Source organism: Oncorhynchus mykiss, chromosome 25, assembly GCF_013265735.2.
Source record: "Oncorhynchus mykiss isolate Arlee chromosome 25, USDA_OmykA_1.1, whole genome shotgun sequence".
NCBI lineage: Eukaryota > Metazoa > Chordata > Actinopteri > Salmoniformes > Salmonidae > Oncorhynchus > Oncorhynchus mykiss.
Genome location: NC_048589.1, coordinates 8,006,120 through 8,022,881, shown reverse-complemented (window position 1 = coordinate 8,022,881; position 16,762 = coordinate 8,006,120).

Here is a 16,762-nt window from a genome sequence, read left to right as displayed (position 1 = left end):
GATTGAAAGACGGCTGGAGCATTCTTTAACCCATACGGCATGACGAGGTACTCATAGTGGCCTGATGTGGTACTAAACACGGTTTTCCACTCGTCTCCATCCCGAACACGCATACACGCTCCTGAGATTCAGTTTTGTGAAAAACTGTGCTCCGTGAAATGATTCCACCGCCATAGCGATGAGATGTAGTGGGTAACTAAACCCCACTGTGATGGCATTTAGACCTCTATAATCAATGCACGGACGCAGACCTCCCTCCTTTTTCTTCACAACAAAGAAACTCGAGGAGACGGGTGAGATGGAGGGCCGAATGTACTCCTGTCCCAGAGATTCCGTGACCTATGTCTCCATAGCCAACGTCTCCTCCTGGAACAATGGGTACACGTGATTCTTGGGAAGCGCATCGTTTACCTGGAGATTTATCGCACAATCCCCCCCCCCCCGGTCGATGAGGTGGTAATTTAGTCGCTCTCTTCTTACTGAAAGCGATTGCCAAATCAGCATATTCGGGGGGGATGCGCACCGTGGAACCCTGGTCTGGACTCTTCACCGACGTGGCACCGATGGAAACTCCCAAACACCTTCCAGAACACTCCTCTGACCACCCCTGGAGAACCCCCTGTCTCCATGAAATCTTAGGATTGTGACTAGCCAGTCAGGGAATCCCCAGCACCACTGGAAACGCAGGCGAATCGATAATGAAGAGACTAATTCGCTCCCTATGATTCCCCTGCGTCACCATGTCCAGTGGAACCGTGGCCTCCCTGACCAACCCTGACCCTAATGGCTGGCTATCTAGGGAGTGCACGGGGAAGGGAGAATCTATCGGCATGAGCGGAACACCCAGCTTGATGGCGAGTCCGCGATCCATAAAGTTCCCAGCTGCACCTGAATCGACTAGCGCCTTATGCTGGGAAGAAGGGAAAAAAATCAAGACAAACATGTGACCAACAGGTGGTTCTGGGTGGGTTTGGTGCTGACTCACCTGGGGTGACCGAGAAGTGTTCCGCCTGCCATCTTGACTCCCAGACGGACCCCCCCAGCACCGATCGGCCGTGTGTCCTCTCCGACCACAGCTGGTGCAGGGGGAGCCTCCTCCTCCGGTACCCCTCGCCCGTCTGGGAGTTGAGATGGCAGGCCATTCAAAGGATTGTATTTACTATATGGATGTTGTGTGATACACAGAGAATAGAGAAACAATAGAGAAACAATTGGTTTGGCTGTGATGGATGCGCCTTTTGCGATAACGGTCAATGCCTTGGGAGTACCTTTCATGATTTAGTCCTTGTACTTTGCAGTCATATCTACAGAATCAGTGCTGTGCTGTCAGACCCACTGCCTCCAGAGAACACACACACACACCACACACACATAACATCCATTAGAGCCCACAGATGCTACTCATTAAAGGGAGGTCATTTCAAGTCTCTCAGCGGTCTCATCACCTACTGTGTGTGGCTACAGTCTAGTATAAAAACACGCTCAATATTCTCGAATGCATTCAAAAGCCTGCTTTTTACCATTATGACATTACATTTATAGTCATCACAAAGGAACAAGGTAGCTGGTGTGTTAATAATAATAATAATAATACAAGTAAATACATATTTGTTCAATTGAGAGCGCTTTTCTCAGCGTTTTCTCAGCTCTCAATATACGAACATCTACACAGTCTGGTCCAAGAGCACAGCCTTTCCACCAGTCCCTATGATCCCAGAACAATTCTGTGGCTCACACCATTCTGTAGGCCTATGAAAAGCCTGAGCACCTCCCATTAGATATCACTAATCCCTTAAAGGCTGTGGTCCTGATGGGAGCCTCTTTCCTGGGTTAAGCCACCCAGTCCTGAATGCTGTCCTCTGCTGCGTCCATTATCCATGCATTAGCCTCTGGGAAAGGGGCTAGCTCACCAAGAGACCTGTTTTTATTTATTTTGAGTGTTTTTTGTCAGTATTGTTCTTCCACAAGCATTTGGCATTTAGCAGCTTATTGGTAATGTTGACTCTCCCAAACCACATGTTACACGTTACACATGTACACATTAAAATGATGTCATTGTCGCTGCCAAACCACACTCAATTCAAACACGGGATGATAATTCTGGAGGCAAATGGAGATGTTGGCTACAGAATCAAGGTTTTGTCAATGAGCCATCTGCATCTGTGATTACCATGCTAATCCTTATATAGCAGATGATGATATAGGCTACTAGGTTTCAGAAGCACTAAATATACAGAAGCCTCAACATTCTCACTACCTTCACCAGGTTGTCAGATCTTCTGGGTTTATTTAGGGACCTGTCAAGTTAAGCATGTGTGAATAATGTACTGGGGTGCTCACTAGCTGTCTGCAGGTTGGCATCAAGGAGCTGAGAATACTACACTTAACAAAAATATAAAGGCAACATGTAAAGTGTTGGTACCACGTTTCATGAGCTGAAATATAAGATCCCAGAAATGTTCCATGCACAACATTTGGCCACAAATTTGTTTAAATCCCCGTTAGTGAGCATTTCTTCTTTGCCAAGATAATCCATCCACCTGACAGGTGTGACATATAAATAATATGGTTAAACAGCATGATCTTTACACAGGTGCACCTTGTGCTGGGGACAATAAAAGGCCACTCTAAAATGTGCAGTTTTGTCACACAACACAATGCCACAGATGTCTCAAGTTTTGAGGGAGCGTGCAATTGGAATGCTGACTGCAGGAATGTCCACCAGAGCTGTTGCCAGAGCATTTAATGTTAATTTCTCTACCATAAGCCGCCTCCAACTTCGTTTTAGATAATTTAGCAGTATGTCCAACCGGACCACGTGTATGGCATTGTGTTGGCGAGCGATTTTCTGATGTCAACGTTGTGAACAGAGTGCCCCATGGTGGCGGTGGGGTTATGGTATGGGCATGCATAAGCTAAGGACAACGGACATAATTGCATTTTATCAATGGCAACTTGAATGCACATGCCCATTTTTTTTTAAAGGTATCTGCTACCAACAGATGCATACAGTGCCTTGCGAAAGTATTCGGCCCCCTTGAACTTTGCGACCTTTTGCCACATTTCAGGCTTCAAACATAAAGATATAAAACTGTATTTTTTGTGAAGAATCAACAACAAGTGGGACACAATCATGAAGTGGAACGACATTTATTGGATATTTCAAACTTTTTTAACAAATCAAAAACTGAAAAATTGGGCGTGCTAAATTATTCAGCCCCCTTAAGTTAATAGTTTGTAGCGCCACCTTTTGCTGCGATTACAGCTGTAAGTCGCTTGGGGTATGTCTCTATCAGTTTTGCACATCGAGAGACTGACATTTTTTCCCATTCCTCCTTGCAAAACAGCTCGAGCTCAGTGAGGTTGGATGGAGAGCATTTGTGAACAGCAGTTTTCAGTTCTTTCCACAGATTCTCGATTGGATTCAGGTCTGGACTTTGACTTGGCCATTCTAACACCTGGATATGTTTATTTTTGAACCATTCCATTGTAGATTTTGCTTTATGTTTTGGATCATTGTCTTGTTGGAAGACAAATCTCCGTCCCAGTCTCAGGTCTTTTGCAGACTCCATCAGGTTTTCTTCCAGAATGGTCCTGTATTTGGCTCCATCCATCTTCCCATCAATTTTAACCATCTTCCCTGTCCCTGCTGAAGAAAAGCAGGCCCAAACCATGATGCTGCCACCACCATGTTTGACAGTGGGTATGGTGTGTTCAGGGTGATGAGCTGTGTTGCTTTTACGCCAAACATAACGTTTTGCATTGTTGCCAAAAAGTTCAATTTTGGTTTCATCTGACCAGAGCACCTTCTTCCACATGTTTGGTGTGTCTCCCAGGTGGCTTGTGGCAAACTTTAACCAACACTTTTTATGTATATCTTTAAGAAATGGCTTTCTTCTTGCCACTCTTCCATAAAGGCCATATTTGTGCAATATACGACTGATTGTTGTCCTATGGACAGAATCTCCCACCTCAGCTGTAGATCTCTGCAGTTCATCCAGAGTGATCATGGGCCTCTTGGCTGCATCTCTGATCAGTCTTCTCCTTGTATGAGCTGAAAGTTTAGAGGGACGGCCAGGTCTTGGTAGATTTGCAGTGGTCTGATACTCCTTCCATTTCAATATTATCGCTTGCACAGTGCTCCTTGGGATGTTTAAAGCTTGGGAAATCTTTTTGTATCCAAATCCGGCTTTAAACTTCTTCACAACTGTATCTCGGACCTGCCTGGTGTGTTCCTTGTTCTTCATGATGCTCTCTGCGCTTTTAACGGACCTCTGAGACTATCACACTGCAGGTGCATTTATACGGAGACTTGATTACACACAGGTGGATTGTATTTATCATCATTAGTCATTTAGGTCAACATTGGATCATTCAGAGATCCTCACTGAACTTCTGGAGAGAGTTTGCTGCACTGAAAGTAAAGGGGCTGAATAATTTTGCATGCCCAATTTTTCAGTTTTTGATTTGTTAAAAAAGTTTGAAATATCCAATAAATGTCGTTCCACTTCATGATTGTGTCCCACTTGTTGTTGATTCTTCACAAAAAAATACAGTTTTATATCTTTATGTTTGAAGCCTGAAATGTGGCAAAAGGTCGCAAAGTTCAAGGGGGCCGAATACTTTCGCAAGGCACTGTATCTGTATTCCCAGTCATGTGAAATCCATAGATTAGGGGTAATTAATTTATTTCAATAGACTGAGTTCGTCATATGAAGTGTAACTCAGTAAAATCAATGAAATTGTTGCATGTTGCATTTATATTTTTGTTCAGTATAGATATACACATTTCCAATTCCACACGGAATATTTAATGATTTCACACAAAAATGTGCTATATTGAAATAGCACATTTTACATCTGCTTGGTTCCCTCCCTATAATGCTCTACAATTGACCTAGAGTTTGCCACTAGTACTGACATAGCATATGCAGAAAGGCTTTTTATGGCTATTTGTTTGACTTTTGTTGGAGATTATTTTGCGTTACAGTAGAACACATCTCCCTATGCCGGCTGCTAAATTCTCATTCCACACCAAAAACAGTGCCAGAATGAGGTAAGATGATAAATATAACTGTAGATTGGAAAGGGACTCTCTGTCTCTCTCTGCTTCATGAATTGCATTTGCCTTGGTGCTGATTAGAATGTCAGGGTACCATTTCTTTCTTAATGCATCAGAAGCTTTGTCACCCTTGTCTGCCAAAATCTTAACATCCCTCTTTTTGGTTCTCAGCTCCCCTGAGAGACTAAACATGTCAGCCAGTTATTCTTAGAATGTAGTTTCCTTCATCCACACATGGTGTTAACTGTTTTGATGCCAACAGAAAAATGATAAAGGTAGCACTTTACATTACAGGCCTAATTATCACTGTTTATCAGGTGAGAATGTACTGTACTGTACTTAAAAATATTTATGTCGTAATACTTCTATTTTTAAATAACCCCTATATCAACAAGTTCTTACGTAAGATGTTCTTTGGATGTTACCCTGATGTGATACCACGGTAATGTAATGTATCAGGCCATCGGCAAAAATGTAACAACAAATCATTGTTTTGAGTGAGGAGGAAAATAATTTAACAATGTCTAAATCATGCTGACACCACCCTGTAAAAAACTTCCTCGTAAAAATCCAGCAAAATTGACCTTTAAAGGTGAAGCGCTGCAAATGTATCTGTATTTTAGTGAAATTTCAAAGTAATGGATGAAAGATGGCTAATTCTTTGGCATAATCGCCTTTCTTTGGCATGAATTCTCGCTGATGGCCACATTAACTATTACAGGCTGTGGGAATGTCAGCACTGCAGTTATTCTAATAGGATTTTGATCAGGACGCAAACAAGCTTTGATTCTCACACGGACAGAGAAGACCTCAACCTAAGGATGTTGAAAACAAAAATGTGACCTGAAATATACTGTGACCCCACCCCACATGACCTGACACACACCTCCCATACTGTCTGTACTGACTGGAGTATGGCGGAAAGAGGCACAGCGTGTGTTTGAAGTAATGGGTAAATGGATTCCCTAAGAAGCTGTGCACTGGCACCGGGCTAATTAACCCAACTCATAATGAGGAATCCAAGGAATGGTCTCAGCAGGGAGGTAGACTGATAAGAGATAAAAGACAGAAACTATTATTGTAAGTGAATGTTGCTTTTAAGATAAAAAATGATAATCGATGGTGGTGCACAGTATCACTTTTTTAAACAGAATAATATTGATACCATGGTCAGGGTGTTGTAGTGCCTGTGGAGCACCAAATTGCACTTCCATATCACCATTTGATATCAATTATGATTATGTCTGATGTGAGAGCGGATGTGTCTTATATCACAAAAACTCAATAGGTGTTACTCAATATCACAAAAACTCAATTTATTGAAAATGTAAAATGCACTGCCTAAATTCGTAGAATGGAGAAAATATAGTTTTCCCTTTTCATTGTCTTGGCCAAGTGTCACGTTTTGAACTTTTCGTCCTGTGTATTTCATCCGGTGACGCAAACAACTGAACCCCTAAGACCACGATGCTGGTCTCCAGCTGGTCACTCTGTCTCTGTGTTCACCAGCCAGCGTTAATGAGGCTGCAGACTTGGGCTGAAAACAGCACGCAACAGTAACAGCAGCCCCCTGCCTCACTGAAAGCATCTCTCTCATAGAGTGGCACTGTGGTAAAGGCTGCCTAACCCCAGGGAGAGATGCAACACACATTGAGGGCTCACACAGTGAAGATGGTCTGGTTGTATTTTACCCCTCTACAAATGTTCTAGCGCGTATTCCTCTCATTCCCTCAATACACACATGTCTCATTCTTAGCTGAGGTGATACCTCTATAAGAGTAATAGTTGTCAGAAGGTATTATGAGTGTAACAAAATAACACCTGTCACCTGTCAGTAGGCACATACAAAGATGATGCCGTTTCTTCAACATATGCCGCTGTGCTGAACAACGTTTTCACCTAAAAGCAACACACTCACCTAACATACCTAAGAGAAAATGCCACAACACGTTAGAGGAAGCTGTCCGTTGTTTAACTTTCATGAAAGGTTTTTCTTACTGTACTGTACAGGAGGTCTACAATTGAGTGGCTCAGTCGTGTATGTCTGAACCTGACATGTTGGAATATGGCTTTAAATAGCACAATGTGTGGCCCCAGGTTTTTGGCGAACTCTGGGGCTGTGTGCTTTAAACTGAATGCCAAGGGGAACGCGCTCATATCTCTCCCATAACCTCTACCTAGCTAATGTGGTTATTAGTTAGCATAGTGTTGCGCACAAGGTCTTATCGCCAGCGCTCAAGACGTATGTCATACATGCTGAATGTATATGAAAAGGCTGAAAAGCGTTGCTATATTATGCTACTATCTGTCATACCTTTCCTCAGTTGTTTACTGTGATGGTAAACCATTCTCTTTTTGATATTCTCATAAATGTTAAGATATTGTGTTATGGCAGCCGATAACTCCGTTTCAACTCAGTTCTGTTTGCTTCATATATATTTCAAGAAAGCCATCACATGCAAAAAGCATTGCTTTTATATTTGAACAATTTGAATTTCCCTTTGATCTATATGGGGAGAGCTTAGATAAGATGTTTCATATATAAACAGAGATGTATCATTTGACATGAAAAAGGGCAGTAACACTTTATGATAAAGTTGTTTATAAATATGTGAATAACTAGCTTACTAACATTTACAATATGTGGGACTAATGATTAATAAATGGTAAGCAAACTCTTTGCAAATGACTTATAAATGGTTTATTTCTGAACATTATTATAAAGTGTAACCTAAAGGGCGTTGGCATACAGCATCAGTATTAAGAGGATGTTTTATGAAACCATGTTATATCACATGTACATTTTCATTCATTTTTAACATTATTTACAGTACTGTATATTCTGATTGTGTCATTTTGGTCATGATCACTTTCAGTGTGAGACACCCCGTATTTATTTGTGGATAAGTAGGTTAGCCACCATTGCTAAATCAAGCACATTGTTTTTGTGAAGGCAGGCACAAATACTAATGGAGTGGGCAACATCACAAAAGCATGAATCATTTCTGACTGAAAATGAATTATTTGTGTTCTGATGCAAGACATTTCCAATTGCTCACCAGTAGTTATTACACTATATATACAAAAGTATGTGGACACCCCTTCTAATTAATGGATTTGGCTATTTCAGCCACACCTGTTGCTGACATGTGTATAAAATCGAGCACACAGCCATGCAATCTCCATAGACAAACATTGTCAGTAGAATGGCATGTACAGAAGAGCTTAGTGACTTTCAATGTGGCACCATCATAGGATGCCACCTTTCCAACAAGTCAGTGTGTTAAATTTCTGCCCTGATAGAGCTGCCCCAGTCAACTGTAGGTGCTGTTATTGTGACGTGGAAATGTCTAGGAGCAACAACGGCTCAGCCATGAAGTGGTAGGCCTCACAAGCCCACAGAACGGGATCGACGAGTGCTGAAGCGCATAGCACTCACTGCTGAGTTCCAAACTACCTCTGGAAGCAACGTCAACACAATACAGTAACTGTTCGTCTGGAGCTTCATGAAATAGCTTTCCATGGCCGAGCAGCCGGGCACAAGCCTTAGATCACTGTGCACAATGCCAAGCAACAGCTGGAGTGGTGTAAAGCTCGCCACAATTGGACTCTAGAGCATTGGAAACGCATTCTCTGGAGTGATGAATCACTCCACTAATCTGGGTTTGGCGGATGCTGGGAGAACACTACCTTCCCGAATGTATAGTGCCAACTGTAAAGTTTGGTGGAGGGGGAACAATGGTCTGTGGCTATTTTTCATGGTTCGGGCTAGGCCCCTTAGTTCCAGTGAAAGGAAATCTTAACGCTACAGCATACAATGACATTCTAGACGATTCTGTGCTCCAACTTTGTGGCAACAGTTTGGGGAAGGCCCTTTCCTGTTTCAGCTTGACAATGCCCTCGTCTACAAAGCGAGGTCCATACAGAAATGGTTTGTCGAGATCGGTGTGGAAGAACTTGACTGGCTTGCACAGAGCCCTGACCTCAACCCCATCAAACACCTTTGGGATGAATTGGAACGTCGATTGTGAGCCAGGCCTAATCGCCCAACATCAGTGCCCGTCCTCACCAATGCTCCTGTGGCTGAATGGAAGTAAGTCCCCGCAGCAATGTTCCAACATCTAGTGGAAAGCCTTCCCAGAAGAGTGGAGGCTGTTATAGAGGCAAATGGGGGACCAACTCCATATTAATGCCCATGATTTTGGAATGAAATGTTAGACGAGCAGGTGTCCACATACTTTCGGTCAGGTTGCTGAAGAAAGCAGCACAAATAATTAAAATTTTCTCCTGTAATTGTTATTTCATTAGCTCAATTTACTCTCATTTCTTGTTTCTAGGCAGCATCAATTCTCCTCCCAAGTCATCTTCTTACCATATGAATCTCATTATTGTTTTGAAAAAACGGGTTAATCCTATCTAACAAAAAATAAACTCAGTGACATGAAACACATTCTTTTGGTTATGAACCCCAATAACACTTAAATTATACCCTATAAAGTAAATATTTAATAGAGACAGAGAGACACTTCAAGAATATATGATCATTCTCATATTCCCCCCATAAATGTGATTGGTTTCTTCATTTGGCCTTTAGTGTTACAGCAACATAACATGTCTCCGCTAACACAGAAGCCTTGTTACCAGAGTGCCATCTGTGGAAGACAACTGCCTCGCCTCAGTTTCTAATCAAAACGTGACCCTGAGCTGAGGGGAAAAAGACTGCACAATTACTCCCCTTCTCTCTCCCCCCCCTCCCCCCCCCTCTCTCTCTCTCCTTCGCTCTGATTCTCTCTCTTTCTCCATCTCTTCTCCCTTTTATCAGCTATTGGAGGCAGCTGGCGGTGGAGGCAGGCTGGGAGTAGGCCAGCCAGGATGAAAGAACTGTGCCCCAAATCATACCCTTTGTTACAAAGGTGTCATATTAACTCCAAACCCCCCACACAAGAAGACGGCTGCCTCGAACAGAACCATGGGGATGGCTTTCTCCAATTAACGGTTAACTGATGATTTTGAGCATCCCAAAAATATCTGGGTTTGTATTGTTTTCAAACAGGACCGATCCTCAGCTTCTCTCACTCTGTTCGACAATCCCTAATCCATACAAAAAACAAATTAAGGGTCATGAACACATTTGTGAATCTAACTTTATGCCCTTGGGGTCAATTTCGTCTCAATCGAATTCATTTTAGGAATGTAATCACACTCCAATATGATGGGATGCCATGTCCAGAATAACTTGGAATGGTTTCTCACCTGTACAGAAAAGACAATAAATATGGAATACATGTTCAAAATACTTTCAAATGAGCAAAGCCATAAATCTATGTAGTGAAGAAAACACTGTTCATTTCTGATAATTCAGCACAATTAACATGTCATGAGATTAGTGGAGCTCTTAAGAAAAAAACAGTGAGTTAGCGAGGCAGCTTTCAGCCAAGACTGATTCACAATAGGTAGTTTGAAGGTCAACAACATTAGTGTTAAACTACAAAGCTATATTGCGTGATAGTTCCCTAGTGTGAGTCCTCCTTCATTTCCCGAGTGCTATCTGAGTACCATTAAGGACACACTTTATTTTCCATTACAAAGCATCAAGAGGAGAGGCCAAACATATTTTCAAAAGCAGGAGAAATCAGAATGCTGAAAATAGATCCAAATGAATATACAGTACATCCGATAAGGAGACCCTCTTTGTTGTTGAGACTTTCTTGTCTTGGCTGTGAATCATAAGCATTTGGTGTATTTGAGGCGACTGAGGTGGGTGGTGGGGGTGTTCCCCAAGACTCTTGACCTCCATTTAGTTTAACAACACCTAATTGGCTGTTGCTACGATACCTCCCGATGCGTGATGTCAGGAGGCAAGAAATGACTCCCCAAGTACACGCAAAAAAGATTTCCAACTTTTTATACTCATCCTGGGAAACATTTATTGCACTGCAACAGACCTTAATCACGCCCAGCTTTGACTAAGTCATACACTCTTAGAAAAAAGGTTTCCAAATGGGTTCTTCGGCTGTCCCCGTGGGAGAACCCTTTGAAGAACCATTTTTGGTTCCAGGTAGAACCATTTCAGATTCCAGGCAGAACCCTCTGTGGAAAGGATTCTACATTGAACCCAAAAGGGTTCTACATGGAACCAAAAAGGGTTCTTCAAAGGGTTCTCCTATGGGGACAGCCGAATAACCCTTTTTTCTAAGAGTGTATTCGTTTGAAGTAAATGCGAGAGTGATCAAGATTCAACCCAGTGTCCATAGTGTATATTCTTGTCATTATAACAATCTAAAAGTTGTTAGAACCCCTTTGAAAGATGGCACAGTTTTAGTTGTAGTTCTGGTACTTTAGATATTGTTAAGTGATTGATTACTTCATAAAACCTATGAATGATAGCACTGTATATTCCTGCGCCTCCATCTAACCATTTAGTAGACAGTTGGGCCTCATAAAGCAATCATAATAAGACAGAGGGCAGGAGCAAGGTGCTGTCAGAGAATTTAATTAATATGAAATACTGGCGTAGGGTGTGTTCCTAAAGGTAATGTTCTCCTGCTAATATGTTGCTATGGGTATGGTTGAGACAGAGTTCAGGCACTGTAATGCTCATTAAGCTGTCAGCTATGTGCTCTCAGCTTCTGCTATTTTCAAATTGGCAAGTCATTCATACTCATCTGGACAATGGCATCATTACAGGAGCTTTGGATCCTATGGCAACAGATACACTACATTCCCAAAAGTATGTGGACACCTGCTCGTTGAACATCTCAATCCAAAATCACAGGCATTAATATGGAGTTCTTCCCTCCTTTTCTGTTATAACAGCCTCCACTCTTCTCGGAAAGCTTTCCACTAGATGCAAAACATTGCTGTGGGGACTTGCTTCCATTCAGCCACAAGAGCATTAGTGAGGATGGGCACTGATGTTGTGCAATTAGGCCTGGCTCGTAATCAGCGTTCCAATTCATCCCAAAGGTGTTCGATGGGGTTGAGGTCAGGCCTTTGTGCAAGTCGAGTTCTTCCACACCAATCTCGACAAACCATTTCTGTATGGACCTCGCTTTGTACACGGGGGCATTGTCATGCTGAGACAGGAAAGGGCCTTCCCCAAACTTTTGCCACAAAGTTGGAGCACAGAATTGTCTAGAATGTCATTGTATGCTGTAGCTTTAAGAATTCCCTTCACTGGAACTAAGGGGCCTAGCCCAAACCATGGAAAATAGCCACAGACCATTATTCCTCCTCCACCAAACTTTACAGTTGGCACTATGCATTGGGGCAAGTAGCATTCTCCTGTCATCTGCCAAACCCAGATTAGTCCATCGGACTGCCAGATGGTGAAGCGTGATTCATGTCTCCAGAGAAAGCGTTTCCACTGCTCCAGAGTCCAATGGCGGCGAGCTTTACACCACTCTAGCCGGCACTCGTCATTGCGCATGGTGATCTTAAGCTAGTGTGCGGCTGCTCTGCCATGGAAACCCATTTCATGAAGCTCTCGATGAACAGTTATTGTGCTGACGATGCTTCCAGAGGCAGTTTGGAACTCAGTAGTGAGTGTTGCAACTAAGGACAGATGATTTTTACGGGCTTCAAGACTCGGCGGTCCCGTTGTGTGAGCTTGTGCGGCCTACCACTTTGCGGCTGAGCCGTTGTTGCTCCTAGACATTTCCACTTCACAATAACAGTATTTACAGTTGGCCTGGGCAGCTCTAGCAGGGCGGATATTTGACAAACTGACTTGTTGGAAAGGTGGCATCCTATGACAGTGCCACGTGGAAAGTCACGGAGGTCTTCAGTAAGGCGTTCTGCAGCCAATGTTTGTCTTTGTATATTTCATGGCTATGTTCTCGATTTTATACACCTATCAGAAATAGCCGAATCCACTAATTTGATGGGGGGTCCACATACTTTTGTATATATAGTGTATTGTGATTGTCTTGAGATTATGGGGGATTTTTCAAAGGAGAATTCTGTCATACCCAAGTGAATATTAGCCAATTTAAGTATAAGTCACACTTTTTAGTTTGATATGACATTGTGATAAAATACAATACAATGTTATTTTTAAAATATTGTATAATAAAATTTCAGTTTTCATTTTTTTCAGCAAAAATAATTCTCCACTCCATATAGAAACGTATAGATGCACATAAACAATGACTACATCTCATAACTGGGGCAGCAGGGTAGCCTAGTGGTTAGAGCGTTGGACTAGTAATCGGAAGGTTGCAAGTTCTGCCCCTGAACAGGCAGTTAACCCACTGTTCCTAGGCCATCATTGAAAATAAGAATTTGTTCTTAACTGACTTGCCTAGTTAAATAGGTAAAACATTGCAACTTTCATTTACACAAATACAGAGATAGTGTACATTAATACAAATGTTGTGCACAGTTATTTTCCGCTTATTTCCATAGAATGGGTATGAACCATGGATGAGGATATTCCACTGTGCTGAAGTGACATCCCCGACAGTCAAAAGAGGGTGTAAATCTGCCTAAATGACACCCACTTTCACACATTCCCTGCGACACCTGCCCTGCAGCTTTCAGTTTAATGAGACTGATGTCTGTTAGGTCATCAATCTCTCTTCCCCTGGTTGGAGCTGAGACGTCGGGCAAATCGCTCTTCACCTAGCCAGGCCTCAGAATTACCTCTCTGCTCAGTCTCATACACACTCTTAGAAAAAGGTGTGATCTAGAACCTTAAAGGATTCTTCAGCTGTCCCCATAGGAGAAGCATGTGAAGAATCCTATTTGATTCCAGGTAGAACCCTCTTGTTCCAGGTAGAACCCTTTTGAGTGCCATATAGAACCCTATACACAGAGGGTTCTACATGGAACCCAAAAGAGTTCTACCTGGAACCAAAAAGGGTTCTACCTTAACCAAAAAGGGTTCTCTTATGGGGACAGCTGAAAAACCCTTTTGGATCTTGTTTTTCTATGAGTGCAGTGCCTGACACATTTGTCAGAAATATTCATTGTGGCTAGTTGCCACATTTTGCCCAAAGCAAAACTTCATCACTTTGCTGACGAAGTGTCTTGTTCCTGGGTCACTTTGAAGACTGACAACTAACAATCCTAGTCTGTGACTGGAACAAATGGAAAAGTTAAAAATCGTGATGGCAATGTCTGGGAAGTGAAGAGAACTTTAAGAGCATTGGGAAAGTTCTGTGCTTAATGACTTGTCTGTTTATAAAGAGTTTCTGGCAAACAAAAGAGGAATTGATGAAAAGTTGAAAAACCCTGTTGGTCAAGCCCATATGACAGATAGGAGCACTCTATTCATGAAACCACTACCATTTGCGGAAGCTAGCAGCCTAGTTGAAATGGCAAAGGGAGTGTAGGAACTCTAATTATTTATCAAAGCCTGCGGTTACCTAAACATTTTTGCCAAAATTACTTTGGATCCCATATATAACATGGTGTCAGAAGTGGGAGCTACAGTCATTTTGACAAAATTGTTATATATGGATGAGGCTGAGAGACATTAGTCAAATTAAGATGTTTAGGACCTGAACACGGATTATCTGAGAGGATAATATGGCAACGGCAGGGTAGCCTAGTGGTTAGAGCGTTGGACTAGTAACTGGAAGGTTGCGAGTTCAAACCCCCGAGCTGACAAGGTACAAATCTGTCGTTCTGCCCCTGAACAGGCAGTTAACCCACTGTTCCCAGGCCGTCATTGAAAATAAGAATTTGTTCTTAACTGACTTGCCTGGTTAAATAAAGGAAAAATAAAATAAAAAATGATGCATCCAAGTATTTGATCTTGAGCAATAGCGAATTAACCCTTTACAGGACAAGTTGTGGCAGTAAGGGAGAATTCAAAAGGGCTAAAACTCCATGTCACATTATTGCATCCACTTACTGTGGAAATGTTACTTAGACCAAGGGAAAGAAAATAAGTTTACTATTGCAGACACAATCTCTCATGGGGGTTCTCATGTCATGGTCCTTTTATTTGCTCTTAGAAGCACAGTAACCTGTTTTGAGGAGTTTTACTTATATATTGGATGACAAAACAGTCTCAATGTCACCCTAATGTCTATATTAACAGTTAACAATGCCACGTCGTTACACTGACCTCTATTTGATGAACTCTCCACAGACATCTCCCAGCATCTAAAATAGGCAGGAAGCTCTTGGTGGAAGTGAGAGACAAAGTATGCCAAGGACTCACATGGAAAAACAGAAATGGCCTGGATCATCTTGGGCCTTCGAGAAAGAGAGTAGAAAGGAGAGAAAAAATGAGGTTAACTAGAATCTTCAAAGTTATTAGCCTCCCAAGAGAAGGACGGAGAGAGAGGAGCTTTTAAAGATTTTGAAATAACTGAAGGTATCATGGAGGATAGGGCCAGGGCAGGTGACCCCATCTTAACAAAAGGACAACAAGATCTGAGCAAATGACACTGGCTTATTATGATTTATTTGTATATATATTTTTTGTGCTTCTCCTCTAGTGTGCTACTGTAGAGTGAACAGAAACCACAGGATACATTTTTGCTTGGGGCCCTGCCATTTCAGAATAAGTCTGAAGGATGTTTTTATAGAATGGTACTACTGTCACTATTTTGAAATTAAGCATTGTGTATAACAATATAAAGTGCCTACACACCCAAAAAACGAGAAAGGGGTTGCACATTATAATACAAAGAATGTGCTCTACCACTTTGTTACATATGCAAAAAATGTAAATCAATTTAATGATTTAATTCTTGATAAAGTATAACAATTCAGTCAATAGTGAATCTACACTGCAACCCAGTGGTGATCTAGTGTCACTTTTTGGGAATGCACAACTACCTAATGGTGGTAATTCTGGCCTGTTCTGTGTTTACAATCAAAATATAGCCAATCATACCATCAACTTTTGACACTATTTACAGCAATGACAACTTGTAAGGATTTAAATTACAGCATTGTGAAAGTCAGTAAGACTTTTAAAAGAATGGTCTGTTATCAAGCAGGAATTATAAAGAATGAGTCTGGAGTTTAACATGTCAGCCCATCTTTATTTAAGTTTAAACACAAAACAAACAAACACAGCTCTTTCTTCCATTTGGCAGCATACAGACACATGGCATGCATTTAATCAGAGACCATTAGATGGCATGGTCACTAGTTAGCCAAAACAAAAATGGTGACAAAGTAGAATACAAACACAAAGCTGGTGACTGAAATGTCAATAAAGATCCCTTTTTATCAATGACAATGTGGTGCACCAAGAATAATGATAACTGCACTGATTCCGTTCCCATAAACTCTTGACGAGAAATGAGCAATGTCAAACCTTAAAAATAACTTTGTGAAATGCTCTGCTCAAAGCTTAGCTTTGTTGTCTCGATTTTGCACTCAAAAAAATGCCTATTTGGTGAGCCAGACACTGAAAATAACTCAGTAACAGAGCGGGGCAAATCCTTATCCACTTGATATATATACAATATATACAAAAGTATATGGACACCCCTTCAAATGAGTGGATTCGGCTATTTCAGCCACACCCGTTGCTGACAGGTGTATAAAATCGAGCAAACAGCCATGCAATCTCCATAGACAAACATTAGCCTTACTGAAGAGCCCAGTGACTTTCAACGTGCCACCGTCATAGGATGCCACCTTTTGAGAAAACCAGTTCATAAAATTCTGGTCCTGCTAGAGCTGCCCCAGTCAACTGTAAGTTCTGTTATTGTGAAGTGGAAACGTCTAGGA